Source organism: Condylura cristata, unplaced genomic scaffold (genome assembly GCF_000260355.1).
Source record: "Condylura cristata isolate star-nosed mole 26May11 unplaced genomic scaffold, ConCri1.0 scaffold00024, whole genome shotgun sequence".
NCBI classification, from domain to species: domain Eukaryota; kingdom Metazoa; phylum Chordata; class Mammalia; order Eulipotyphla; family Talpidae; genus Condylura; species Condylura cristata.
Genome location: NW_004567125.1, coordinates 4,629,654 through 4,645,120, shown reverse-complemented (window position 1 = coordinate 4,645,120; position 15,467 = coordinate 4,629,654).

The following is a 15,467-nucleotide window of genomic DNA, read 5'->3' as shown; positions in this document are numbered from 1 at the left end:
GCCTCCCACAGGCCATTCCAGAGTAGCCAGCTCCAGCTTTTCTAAGGACCAAATGGGCCATGTCTCGCCCTACTTTAAAAGCAATAATGACTTACCAGATTGTAACTGTGTCCCCCACACACATTCATTCATCTGTTATTTGATGTCTGCCTCACTCTAATTTAAAAAAATCTGTATTTTGTTTAATGAATATTTAAAAACCCTTACAAGTGTAAACAGAAGTTATATATTTTATCCATAAGTGCACAGAAAAGGTACAAAATGAATCATGGATTTTCCACCAAGAAAACCTTAACCAATGCATAGAAATAGAGACTTTAAAGGCTGTAGTTCACACTAAATTTCCGTTCTGTTGGTGGCTGTGTCTCCAGAACTTGCTTTGTGAATTAGCACATAGTAGGCTTTGATCTCACTAGAAGTCAAAGGAAAGAAGAGATGAATGCATGAAAGACAGATTCACCAACTAAACTGCTTTCACAGAGAAGATACTGAATTTCACAATTATCATGTTCTCAGAATTTACAGACTGGTTGGTCAGGTTATAATTATTACACAATTAACATTATTATCTAATATTAACCATTACGGTTTCAAAAATATCTTCTACCCTATGACATGACAATTTTTTCCTAGATCAACTTGACTCATCAAGGAGTGCTTCCTTTTCTATAACCTAGGGACTTCTTGTGTGTATTGCTTTGGGCACCGTCACTTTCTTATATGCGTAAGATATACTCCATTTCAGGTTATGAATCTAATGCTGGTTCCACTTTTCATAATCAGCGACATTGAGTTTGCCACCTCCATTCTCTCCACACTCTGCTAGGTCGAGAAAATACATTGAAAACACACGGCCAGTACCATCTATCTTTTTCCCGTTTCCCGTGGGAGACTTTAGGTCTCAACTGTGCTTCCCTTATTTCTGTTGCAAGCTTTGGGGACTCTTTCCCTCTCTCCATAGCTTCTGCAGCAAACAGCTTTCCTCCAACTCCTCCTCCTGTCAGCTTGTACCAGCATGTGCAGGCAGCTGTGGCATGCCTTCCAAAGGAAGACAGCACACTTATTACTCAGGCACCCTTTTAGCTTTTTATTTGTGTGCAGTTTTTGTGACAATCATGACTATTTCCCTGATGTACTGCAGCACCCAGATCTGGAAATTTATGCTTCAGAATATGATGGGTGGGTGGTCTCTTCACATGGGTCTCTTATTCTTCCAGTTTTCCCCATTTGTTGTTAGGGCACAACCACAGATACGATCAGCAAACTACCATCTGTGATTATCAATCCTATGACTTAACAAGGCCACAAAATAAGTCATCTAGGAAGCAAAGAACAAAAATTTTAAGGATTTTTACTCCTTCTGCATATCTCCAAGTCTCCTGCTTGTTCTGACCATTGTGAAGGTATTTATTATACCCTGTTCTCTGTCCCAGGTGATCTGCAGCTGCAGCTGAAATCTCACTGGGAAATGAGAGAGCTTTTATGACAGCTTTCAGGTAGTTGTCAGTAGCCTGAAGAGGTGCCCTTGAGATTGAGTCCTTCCTGATTCCCCTGCAACCTCCCCGCCACCCCCCACCAAAATCACATCACTACAAATGTCAGCGAACAGAACAAGCCCTAAGGCCTGCTTTCTAGCAAGCAGAAACAGAAGAACAATTCCCTGAGGGCAAGTCCTCCTGTTGTTTTTCCCTCTGTTTTTCCCTCTCAAAGTCCAAGCACCAAGCTGAGGCTGGGAAGAAATCTCTTAAAAGTCAGTACAAGTGGGCTGGGTGGTATGTCCTCCCATCTCAGTATTTTTCTCAGCATCTTTCCAAATCAACTCATTCTTTGGTCATTACTCTGATGCCTTTCACCAACCACTCTGGTTCTTTCCATATTGGGTAACATAGACTTACATGATTTCTGTCAGACACCTGGCAAGCTTCCTGAACTTTCTGTGCTTCAGTGACCTTCCTTCCATGTGGAGGTAATAAAAGCAATACCTGTATCATTGTGTTGTTGTAGAGATGAACAGGGTTGACGTGCATGAAATACTTGAAAGTGCCTAACTATAGAGAGATTGATCAACGAATGCCACTTTGTTTACCACACACTCTAGCACTTGATCATAAACTATTCTGAGTATCTCTGCAAGGGACACACAAACAGTGCTTAGTTTTCTTCAACCAGACTGGAAGCTCTTGGAAGATGGATGTTATGCCTACAACCCATCTGAAACACCCAGACTTACATACCTAGCAGGAATTCATGAAGTTCTAGAAGAGAATCATCCTTGAGTATTTACTGAAGGATGTGTAGGAGACAGTGCAACAGTTGCTGAAGAAATAAGATGGAGAAAATTTGAGGAGCTTACCCAGGCTTGGTAAGGGATATATCAGGAGGCAAATTCTAAATTAACTCCTCTCCCTCTTCCTGCTCCTGATCCCAAATCCTTCAAGAAACTAGTAGCATGTTTGCATTCCTACTAACAGAATTATACATTTGTTAAACACTTTGTTTTGATTAAAAATTAATAGCTGCTTTTGACCTATATGGATTAATTTCACTCTGTAAGTATCTCCTTAATTGACAAACTACCATTAGGTGAAAGAACCAATTAAACAAAGCAAACGACTCCTTCTGCCCGTCTCCATCCTCTTTCTTCCCTCTCCATGTTGTCCTGCCTGAGTGTTTTAATAGACATTTCATACTAACACAATGAGATTAATTACTAAGTAAACACACAAGGACAAAGGTGGGAGGTGTGTTGATGTGGAGGCAAGGCCATGCTGAATCTGCTGAAGGACAGTGGATGATAGCTTGGGGAAGGAAGGAAAGACAAGAGATTCACTTGCATGGCCTCACAAGATTGACAAGTGCAGTTGTTGTCAATTAACTGGCACTCCCAAGCTTATCAGCAATCAGAAGCAGTTCAATGTACTGTTTTATCATGGTTTGGCAAAACTCCTTGATAAACTCCCTGGAAAGTGCTGGCAAGGTTATTCTAATAACAAGCTGGACAAAGTACATTCACCTGCCTATAGCACGTGTTCTTGAGTATCCTACAACAGGGTATGAAACTCCCTCTCATGCTGAAGGGAGAGGTTAAATGGTAAGACTGCACTGTAACAAAGAGTTACCGCCAGGACAATACACCCAGGTCCCCAAGGAAAAAAGACTTTTCCCTCTGCTGGGGCTCTCTCAGGCTTCTAGATTCTACTGTTTGAATGTTTGTCCTCACTCCAAGTTTCTGCCAAAGTTAGTGAATAGGGACACTGTGCCTTTATTGGGGCTGGAGACTTCCAAAAACCTCCACTAGGGACCGATCCAAAACAACTCTCTGCCCTGAAATGGGAGATGTTTATACCTAAGCCCATATTTCATTTGGAGAATTACAGACCTACAGCTTTTCAGCGGGTGTGTCTATAGTCAAGCAGAAATGACCACTGATTGATTTTGTTTTCCCCAACAGACACTTTCTTTTCCAACGGCATGACCCAACAATGACCACAAGGCCTACCACACATCCCAGAGTCTTATAGACACAATAGAGGCACACAGAAAGCAGCACAGGAAATCAAGGTTTTTAAATTTGGAAGGACTGTTAGAAATTATCAGTTCAATGTCACAGAAAAGTGGGAAGGATTTTTTTTTTAAAGATTTATTTGTGCATACAGAACTGGGGTACAGGCCAGAGACTCAGGGGTGGTGAAATACTTCACCAGAGACAGAGTGGGGAGCAGAATAAGCAGATAGACGAAGTACACTGCTGAGGGCAGCAGCGGGCGGGTCAGGAGAGGTCTGCTGCGCCATGTGGTCACCTCCCGGGCAGGCGGGAATCAAACTCATGTGGAAGTGGTTTCAGCTTCTTACTGTGGTGCTTTAACCCGCTTCGCCACCAGGGAGGGCCAAGTGGGAAGGATTTTATAGTGAAGGCTTGTCTACCCAACACCAAAGTTCTAATATAAACATTTTACTTACTTTATCATGTATGTGTCCCACCAAAACAGCTTGATATTTAACTATCAATTTCTCTTCTTTTAATTGCTTTTTCAAAAAAGAAAACAACCCTCTCTTTAAAAAGTTCCTTAGATACACTCTTCTAAGAAAGACCAGTCTGTGACACAGACAGAAATGAGCTGCTCAGGCCCCTGAGGTCCTGATACCCTACATCTACGTCGACCTACCGCAGGCCCAAGCAAGGGTCCTGTAAAATGTCAGGCAACTGCTCAGCTGACAAACAGGCCCCTAAGACCCAGGAAGTGTAAGCCTATCCAATCATACCCTTACTGTTTGCATTTAGGCAAGTGACAGCATGGAGTTTCAATTTCCTTATACAAAAACAATGTAAAACTAGAAGCAAAATCCTGCCACACTGTAAGTAAATGCTCTGTAATATAAGCTGTTGCTATGGGCATTTTTATTAGCATTATTATCACCATCACAGTGACTCACAGAGAATGAAGTGCAGTCTCCAACAGGATGAGGAGGTAAAGGGGATGGGGGGAAGGCCCAGGTGAAGATACAGATCTAATCCAACATGAGCCCATAACCAACCTTGAATAACTTAGCCAAGCACATGATATGACTTCACTAAGAAAAAATCCTTACATTTCCTTGATCCCAAAGGCATAAATGAAAAATTAAAAAAGGTGGAGAAGCACAAATATATCCTAGAAACAATGTCTCTGAAGTCACTGCAGAAGAGTTCCCAGGGTTAGAGGAGTTGGTTTAGAAACACGAGTTGTGAGACTGGACTCATGTCACGAATCAACAAGAGCACATGGAAGGCAGGGGTTGGCACTGGTATGAGGACTATGGGACCACCTGCCATTACTTGGGTTCTGCTATCCTTGGCTAATGTGGACCCAGAGTAAATTCCCAGGTCCATATCTCATTGCCTGACACATCACCTCTGAGCTATAAGTGAGCCTGGAGCACTGCACTTATTACCTCTCTTTTATAGGTAATAAGGTCCAGGTGACTAGAATCTGTACTATGCAAAATAAACAGTGCCTCGTCTGGATGTAGATTTAGGTTACACTGTGGGATAATGCCCAAAATGTAACTGAGAACACTGGTGCCAAGTGTCCTCTCTAGACTCAGCCAATCTGGAATTTCAAAGGAGCCAGGGCTTGTTTTGAAAAGGGATTCCTACCATTTAGCTACTGTTCTGGACACTTGGTTTGGAAGTACATGAAAGTCCACGAACAGGCTGAGACCTCTACAGAGAAACACCAATTTACACCTGGACATACCCCTTTGGGGAACCAAGTGCCTTCTATTTCTCCTGGATGCTGGTAGTTAACTAATTTGAGCTTCAATTTGTGAATGATCAGCAGACATTGCTCTACTACCACTAGACACATAGAGGTAACATGTTCTCCTGCAATCTAATGAGGAAAAGGGAGAAATAAACTACATGACAATGACTTATCACAAAGAAAACAGTGGTTTTGTAATAAAAGTTTACAAACAAGAGCAGGAATCCGGCATTTATTATTCCTCGCATTTATGTTTAAGTGACTCTCCCTCTTCAAGGAGACCATGCAGCCCAGTTAATAAAAGAGCCATGAGCTGTCACAATACACACTTCATGACAAGCCCACGTTGGGTGTGGTTGTGTTACAAGTGCAGAGGGAGGGGAACCCTGCAGGCTCTAAATAGGTTTCACCATTATTTTGTATCAAGACAAACATACTCTAGTGCCTATGGCTTTCAATGGAAAGGAACTTTAATCAATGTATGATTGAGAAAAGAAAGAGTGCCCTGTGGAGCACTCAAAGTCACCTTTATGGGCAAATGCCAAACAGGATTGATCCAAAGCAGGGCCAATGAAGCCCAAAAACTTGCCACAAGTGTTAGGCACCTTTTGGTGGGGATCCATAGGAAAGGGGTGAAGGGGCCAGGCAAGCCTGGAAGGAAAAGCAAAATCAAAACCCATGTCAAGATACAGGCTGCCATCGTCAACCTCCCCACAGGTCTCTCACCCATGTCTGTCTCTTCCAAGTGTCCCCCTTCATGTCCCCAAAGTTCCCGCTATAAGTCCAACACTGAGAAGCAAATGCAGCTTCTTCACGTGTCTCTCTGCTCCATGTGCCTCCTCCAAGTCCTAATGCTCTACAATGCCTCTTTGATGACCACCCCTCAGCAGCTCATGCTGTAGTCAAGTAGTTCATGATGCAGAAGCACCACTGTCAAGCAGCAATACAACACATTTGGGTGATGCAGCTTAGCAGGAAAACACAGTGCCCAGCAGGCAAGGTGGTGGCTTGCTCAGGTCTGGGATTGTCCCTAAGGTGTGGTCCCTGGGGGGAAAAACGCCACCCCTCCCCCCTTGTCACTCAAAGGCAATGAAATAAATTCCCTAAAAATTACCTGCAAACATCAACAAAATGTGAGAAGGGAGGTGGAAGAAGACTCCCCTTCCTTCACCCTAAAAAACAACTGCTTCCTGTTTAAGGAGAAGAAAAGAGAGGGGCAATTCACCTACTAACAAAGCCTGGCCACTTGGCAGCCATCCAAGAATCTAAAGAGAAACCTTGAATTTTGAAAACATAATAGACAAGGGAGTCAGCTTAAGAAAAGATTTCATCTATCAGCTAACAAGAGGCTGGGGTCATGAAGTAGGGTATTCTTTATACTTGAGAGACCACGCTAAAAATCTCAAAAATGTACCAGAAGGAGAGGGGGCTGGGGAGCTCTGGCACAATGTTCTTAGCATGTACTAGAGGTTGCCGTTTCAAGGAGGCTTATCATTTCTTCTGACATCCTGACAGAAATGTGTAATATAGAAGTTTAGCAATGTGGGCAGGTTAAATTATACGAGGCAGAGGAAATCATTTCACTGTGAATTGAAGCGTTGCTGTGGGCCACTCTGGCTGAGCTGCATCAGCCTCAGTGCCCCCCATCCCCAGGCCTCCCACAAGGCAGGGTGGCCTCAGCAGGGGGCAGAGACCTGGATGAGCAGCAGGCTCAAGGGCTCATGTTTACAAAGCAACAGCCCTTGAAGGGGGAATTGGGATGTTGGCAGGCTTTGTGTTCAGCCTTCTCTAGGCTCCTCCGGCTCTCTTGGAAATGTGAGGAGTGTGGCCTGAGGGCCCTTGGAAACTGAGAGGTAGACAAGGCAAGTCCAGAGGTGTTCCCGCAAAGCCCTCAGCTCATCAACACTTTTTTTTCACCTAGGACGCGATAAAAATTGCTGTTCAGTATAATGACACCAAAGATTCTGAAGGGTCTTTTAATCATCAGAGAAAGATTAAGTTACATTCAATAAAATTTGAGTTAAGTGCATTTAGTTATAATCTGAGTCTAAAATTATGCATCTGCATGTCTGTAAGGGACACATAACTGCTATACAGCCCAGCCACTATGCAGCCTTGGGGAATCCCCTCCCCACATTACTCTCCTTCTACACAGGAAATCTAGACACAGACACCTTTCCTCAGCAGAAGTCCTTGTCAGTTCATTGCATTTTAATTGTACTGAGATATGGACAAAAGAAGTTACAATTGCTTTACTGTGGTTTTGTGCTTGCTCAGTTGTACCTTTTCAGGCCTGTAAGGCTGATCTGCTTCCCTCACAGGAGAAAACACACACTGTGGTGTGCACATGAAAGAAAGCAAAGACTGACAGCCCTCTGTGACTTAACCTAGCACTTAAGTCCAGCTCCCAAGTACCATACATGGCACACAGTGCCTTCCCCACTTAATGAAATGATCCTATTATGCAGGTAGAGACTCCTTTTCACAGAAGAGAAAATTGAGGCACAAGCATTGGGATGTTCAACAGAGACCCAAATCTAGTTTTTGTAGTTTCCAATGTGAACTGTGTTGCCTGAAGAGGAAAGAGTAGTTGTCTCCCCACCCACAAAAGTTGACTACCTACTTTCTCACAGCCAGTGTCATGTACACAGACATGGTACCTCTCTCTCTCACACATGCACAAATCCTTTCTAGAGGAATATTGAAAAAAACTGGGGCTATTAGTAATAGACCTGATGTAGCATGTATCTGGTGGTTGGGGTTGGCCAGGTGTCTTCTACAAACTAACCTTCCAGGACTCTGGAGCAGTTTCCCCCCAAAAGGGAGACTGCAGTGTCCTAAGCAAATCACACACCTCATGCTCCATCACCCACCAGTTGACATGTGCAGCCAGGTGAAATCAGGTTAAAAATCCACAACCAGAACAGCTGCCAGGGGTCATCAAAGACAGGAGAGGGAGCTGGCCTGTCAGCAAGGGTGCCTCAAGTTGTGTGCTCTCATCCCAGTCAGGGAGACTTGCCTCCTGCCGCCAGAAGGATTGTTCCACTGCTTCAGCAGAAAGTTGTACCTTGCCACCACCGTCAGTTACAACCAGGCCAACTAGCAGCTCCAGCACCTTCAAAAGTCTTTTATCTTCTCCATGTGGTCTGGAAATCTGGCTGATGGTGGTGTTTCTGAACACTTTACAATAAGTGGGCATTCATTAATATGAACTGACAATAGAATTTCTCCCAAATTACACTGACACATTAAGAGCCAACATATTCATTGGATGGATGATACCACAGTGCATACCACAAAAATTTCAATGATTTGCCAAGAGTTAAGAATTTTCTTTAACCAAAATAAGAGTAAAAACTTTTAGAAATGATTGTTAATTGAAGTACCAATTTGGCCAGGGGCTATGCAAATCTTCTATGAGGATGGAATTGGCGAGAAGGGGCTGGGGGAACCAAAGCTGAAATAAACACGCCAGTCTGACTGCTGTCTTCTGTGCTGGCAAAGGAAGGAAACCACATTTGTTAAAGCACCTACAGTGTGCAGGCATACAGCAAGTGTGTGCCAGTCCATCCTTACAACTGCTCTATGACGCAGGGTTCAGCATCCTCAGTTTGGTATCTAAGGATACTGGAGTTCAGAGGGTTGGGGTGACCAACAAAGCTCACAGCTACAAAGTGCCATAGCTGTCACCAAAACAAGCTTTCCTGACAAATCTCATCATTCCTCTTAGAAACCGTGTCTCTGCTCAGGGGCAGGGAACAGAATTCCTGCACCCTGCTTAGAAGTTCCCGCGTTCTAGTCCCGTGGCTCATTCATCTCTTTGTATAATATTCTGGGAGACTGGTGTGCAGCCAGAAAGGAGCCTCCTTCCAACTCAGCTGCTGGGAAGTCCCAGCTCCCATATCACCACTAGACTATGTTACATCTCTTCTGCACTGTAGGCTGCTAACAAGCTGACCAGATGAATGAGCCAGAGCAGGGCACAGATGCATAAGCATCCACATCCTTCCCAACCTGGTCCTTCCTACTGTGTCCAGGACCACGAGTCAGGGTGGCCAGGCCTAGGAACAGCAGGAGTGGAAAGCAAGTTGCAAATTAGGACCTCCCCCACCCCACCCCCCATGGTCCTGCACATGGCGGGAATCCTACTATTGCCCAGAACTCACTGAGATTCTCCCCTCCTCCTAATACTACACCCAGGCATGTGGTGATAAGAGAAGCAGCACAGTGCCACGCTCTCTCCTAGTCAGAAGGTGAACATGAAAATAAACAAGTAACAATGAGTAAGCAGAAAATACACCAGAGTCTGTGGTGTGTTACTGAATTTCCAGAGAAGTCTGATGATTTTTTGAGTCACACCAGCAGTTGGGTATTGGGTCTCCAAATCCCGAGTTAGAAACTCCACAATGGTGACACTTTATTGGTGTCACTAAGCAGAGATGGTTTAAGCAGAAAAGTGAAGAGAGGACACTCAGTTCAACAATCTGAGCCCACCAACATGCCAGCTCTTGTGAATAGCTCCTCCAGATCTGGAGTATCTTGATCAGTCTAAAAGCACATGTCTAAGCTTTGGGCAAAAAGCACAATAGTACTTACTGAGGTCCAAACCCATGAATACTAAAATGAGTGGATGAAGAAATTATGTTATCTCAAAATGTCTTCCCAGGAGATTATTAATTTAAAAAGGAAAAATAGTAACACTAGTAGGAAAGCTTATAGACATCACCTTAACCAGTGATCCAAGCTGCTTTCCTCAGCTGAAGACTTCATATATACCCTGAGGTGATGTATTGAGAAGGACAGCTCACTTCTATTCCTGTCCAAATGGTATTACCTCAATCTAATCAGGAGAAAACATCAGACAAACCCAAAGTGAAGGTAAGATAGTCCACAAGATAACCTGCCTAGACTCTTGAAAAATGTCAAGGTTATGAAAGACAAAGAAGCACTTAGGAATTCAGAAGAAAAATCTCAGGAGACAGATGGTGAATAAATGCAATGAAATGTCCTGGATGAAATTCCAGACCAGAAAAAGGACACAGTTGGGGAATCAGGCAAACTTTGCATAAGGCTTGTAGCATCAGATGAAAGTATCATATAAAGGTTAATCTCCTGATTTTTAGATTGTACTACGGTTTTATGATACAGTATTAGGGGAAATTGGGTGAAGGATATAAGGAGGCTTTCTATACTATTTTCAGTAAATCTAAAATAAAAAAGCAAAACAAATACCCCCACCAACACCATGTGCTCTCCTAATGTGTTACCTTAACACTGGAATTTAGGTATGTAGTGATTGCTACCTCAGGCGGGACATCTGAGAGCTGAGTACCCAGCACATCGGCAGTTGCTTACTTGGCCTGACTGAAACTTCGTCTTGAAGGGCAAAGTGGCTCAGTCTTAGCACCGAGGGGTCCTGAACTCTGGAAGCCTATGCCTTGCTCACACTCAGGGTTGCTTCATCTTTGCCAAGCAACATTTAACACATGTAAAGAATGCGCTGAAAGCTGGCTCCCAGCTGCTATCATGTGTAGCTGAGTTTTCAGAAAACTACCTTACTTGCAAGTAAAGAGAAATGAGGAGAACGGTGGGAAATTCAGCTCTAGACTTTCTACACAATCCCCTTTGAGGATTCTGAAGGAGATACCTACGAAGGGAGAAATGGTTGAACTTGCATTAGTTTCCCCTTTCTTTATTTTAAGCCAGCAGAAGCAGCCCCTTACCTTACAGCCAGCCAAAGTAGCTTTAAACCTTTAAACAGCCCAAAGCAGACAGAGCTATGTGTTCTACCAGCTCACCTGGTTTGTTCCTCTGTCCTTGGATATGGCAGCCAGGGAATGGGACCTCCTACCTCTCAGGGCCCTTCCAGGGCTGATAGGCCATGACCAGCCAGGCCCTGCAGAGATTGCTGCAAATCCCACCAGTTTTCACGACTGGCAAACCCTGCACAATTAAGGAAGGTGAACTGGTTCCTTCTTGGCTACAGACCAGTGGCATGGAAAATGAGCTCCAGGGTTGACTGTATCTCGACTTTCTTAAAAATAAAACAAGAAAATATCAGATCTAAGAATACATGCAAGATACTGCTTGATTCACTGGAAATCAGACACCAAATACTGTCCCTAAAGAAGATATGATATAACTCCAATAATGACCAGAGACATGCAGGCATTGTGTCAGTTGGGCATTAAACTTCTGTCTCAGTTCACCCCTCGTTTCAAGTTCCTTATTTGTAAAATGAAGATTATTTTTATCTAGGGTGTTTGTTATGAGGTCTAAATAAGCTAATGTCTGATACTTTGAACACATTTGGCATAAAGACCAATACTTGCACAACAATATGAAAGTACATAATACACCGCTGAGATGTTCATTTAAAATTAAGATGATAAACATTATTGTGTTTAAAAAACAATCATTTAATAATCAATAAATATCAGGTAGTCTGCTTAATACACGGCTCTTTTGATCTTAGTGGTTATCATCACAATATATTTATTGCTAAGTTAGATGTAGACAAAATTCCAGTACTCTGACTGGGCTCCGACTGTCATAGCTCCAACTGTCTGTGCTCCTTAGGAGGTTCTTGGTCTCCCAGACAGTGACCTAGAGTTCTGACAACACCTGTGCTATAAACGGAAACACTCTTCTGACCTTACGCAGTTGAAGGTTCTGCAAAACCCCTCTTTGAACACGTTCCCTGTATTCCCCACTACCAGTGTCTGAGGGATGGCATCATTTATAGCTGTCACCCATGACTCCTCCCCCTCCACTCCATAGTCCAGTGGCCACAAAGTCATTACAATTCTGCTTTAGAGATATTGCTAAAATCTAACTCCTTCCTTTCCCATCCCTTTAATTGAGATCCTTACCATCTTTTACCTATCCTATTAGGAGAACTTTCTCCTTGGTCATCAGGCCAAAATTTCCTTCTCTTTGATCCCAACTTTCCGAACATTGCTAGAATTCTCTTCCAAAAATTCAAATGAAACAAGTCATTAATCTACACAAAGACCAGGGGGCTCTCACCTGGATCAAGTCCAAATTCTCACCTTGCCAAACAAGTTCTGTTTATATGGATCTTTATGTCAGTTGCATTTATGGACACATCTCTCCTGTTACCCACTACCATGAAACTTGCTAATTTACTATTTGTACCACCCGTAACTATCTAGCAATCTACACCCTCGTATTTTAGCAAGATCCAACATAAGCTGTCTATTCTCTTAGACATTATTTCCAGGAATTTTTATTCAGACCTAATGTTCCTCAGCATTCACTATGGGAGGGAAGGTTAAAATTCATCATGCAACCCAGTTTTCACTTCAACTAGACCTTTCTCTGAAGATTTCCTTTGACTTTGACATTGTCTATCTCTAGATCCCAGGTCAAAGATTACCCCCTAGAACCTAATCTAGCCATAGAAAAGAAGAATCCTTTCTTTGGAATTTAATAAAAACAGTGGAAAAGGGTAGTCTATAGCTACCCTTGCCAGTGTAATGCTTAGGAGGATGGGTCATGATTGCCACCAGTTGGAGAACAGTCTCAGAAAGAACTCAGAACGAAGTGGACAGGCCAGAAGGAGCGAAAAGACAAGAAAGGCACTGACACCCCTACTCACTGTTTTGTCATTCAGTCATCCAGTTACTGTTTGACATCCAGTCACACTGTTCTGCCTTTGAAAGGTTTGGTTTTTTTCACGTGTAACCAAATCTGAAAGTCTACACATTACTGTGTTAGTTTGAATTTTAATTCTGTTATTTGAACAAAAAAGGATCTGAAAACAAAATAAAAAGCCAGCTAACATAAACACGGTCAAAGCTGTTAAAACTTAAGAGCTTTAAAATGACTCAAGGACTTCATGAAGACTCTTGTAGTTCTGTTCCAAGTAGTTAAGAATATGCAATGGCATATTTTACCTAGCTAGAGGTTGAAGAATTCCTTTATACAATGAATAACTGATCTGTAATTGATTTATTGTGTAAACTCTGATTTTTTTTTGAATATCAACTCGTCTTAAAAAAGACCTACCTGTATATCACTAGATGTTCAGGAAAGGATGACAGTACAAGGGTGACTCTACTTAAACAAAGAAAATGGTCTGCATATTTTGTCACGTCTCTGGGGACTGTGTTATTTTAAATTATTGCTGCATTCTAAAGAGACCATCTGAAAGGGATAATTACTTTTCAATGACTGGATCAATATTTTTGTTCTGCTCCTGTACTGCATGAGAGATTGGATCTAAGGCCACAGGAAAAAAATCAGGTCAGTTCCCTGGACCTACTTCAATCTAGCAGCAAAGATCAATGTGTGTCAGGAACCCTAGCAGGGGAGCGGGGCCAGGGAACACAATTCTTAGTGTGCTAACTTAATTTCAAATCTCTCAATGAGAAAAGCCATGCTTATCGATGGCTCTTCTGTTTCAGCATTTTAAAAATTGCCCTTAGGGTACAAGGTATAACTCATTTTATGTGTGGCTTATTGAATAAGTTCATGAATTTATAACCCCACCACATTTAGGGCCAGGGGGAAGAGCAGCTTGTCCAATCTGTCCAGAGGGATAACATCTCAACTTGGAAGAGAGACATGATGAGGTTAGAGAGGTGGAGAGAGGTCTTTTTACAGCAGAACAAAAGTCAATGTCCACATGACGTGTAAGTGGCCAGCATTCAGGATCCACCAGTATGGAATCTGTGATCATATTACAGAGTGGGCCCTGATCTGTATCTCACTTATTATGGGGAAAGAACCTTAAACTCTCGTTAGAATGAACATGACTCAACATAAGTTCATTGTAACCTTTTCAATAAAAATAAGAAAAAGGATGCTAAGCAACATAAAAGAATGAGATGTTTTGCCAAATTGACTGGTTACACTTAGCAAATAAATGTTTTTTTTAGTATCTTAGAGCACCATTTCGATACCAACAAACATCCTGTTTGCAAATGGGCATATTAATTAATTCAAGTTCACACAGCATCTCCTTTGTGCAGTATTTTGTTGAATGTTAGAATTACAACTAAAAAGATAAAACTGTCTTCGAGTATTTCTTTCATTCTAACATGTTACTCCCTGGCACATTCCTATCAGTTCTCTGGTTTGCTGGAATGTGGCAATGAAAGTGAGCTCAGCTTTGCAGCTAAGATGCTACCTTTGAAATCAGACAACCTGGGATCAGACACTAATCTTATATAGCCAGTTTACATAAGTTCATTGTGACTCAGTTCCCTCCTCTTTAAGTGGGGATAATATCAGTATCTTCTTATTAGGACATTGTGGATTGTGTGTGTATGAGTGTGTATGTACAAGGCACATAAAAGCACTAATTAAGTAATAGTGATTAACTGTGTAACATGCAATTCTAGAAACCTTATAAAATTTCAAGTCATCAAGATTTTGATTAATTGTAAGAGTCCCATCAATCTTTTCCACCAATTCAATGTTAAGTAAGTCATCAGTTTCCATCCAAGGGCCTGGCAGAGCTGTTTGAAGACTCTATCCATATACCTAGGTGCAAAGCCCCTGGCTAACATTTCTACCTGGGTATATGGGAAACTCAGAATGGTCATGTATTCCATCATACTAAAGATCTATGCCACTTTATTTCTCTATGATCACTTGCAGACAATAACAATGAAAAACAATGTTTTTTGCCACAATGAGCTCATGTTGGCAAAGACTGACATTCATCCTGGACTCTGGAGAAGGAGCTATTGCCCACTTTCCCTAAGGGGTAAGCAAGCATTAAGGAGAGAGAGCAGACTGTGGTTGGCACTGGTGTCAGCCCCTGGTCATATGCACAGTGTAGCCAGTCACCTGTCTGTTTGGCATGTCCAGAGACAGACACACCTGCTGGCAGGCTCCCCATAATTTCTTTCTCTGGCATTTTTCTCAGGGCAAGAGGAGAGCAGCCTCTGCTTAGGCCAACCCCCTGCAGCAGCACCTCTGTACAGGAAGTCAGGGCTCCTGGGCTCCCTATCAGACCGCCTGCCTGAGCACACGCTAGAGCTGGGGAACTTGCCTGAGAAGCCAGTAAAATTTTAATGCACTCTGTAGTGCGGTCATGTCATACTCGGTTATGGCAAATAATCCCAGATGCCTGCAGAGGTAAAATGGAGCTGTAATGTGCTTGCCTCCTAACCCGAGCTGACAGCAATGATGTACGACTACCATTAGCGGAAAATATCACTTCAACTAACCCATGATCCAGCTCCGCTCAGG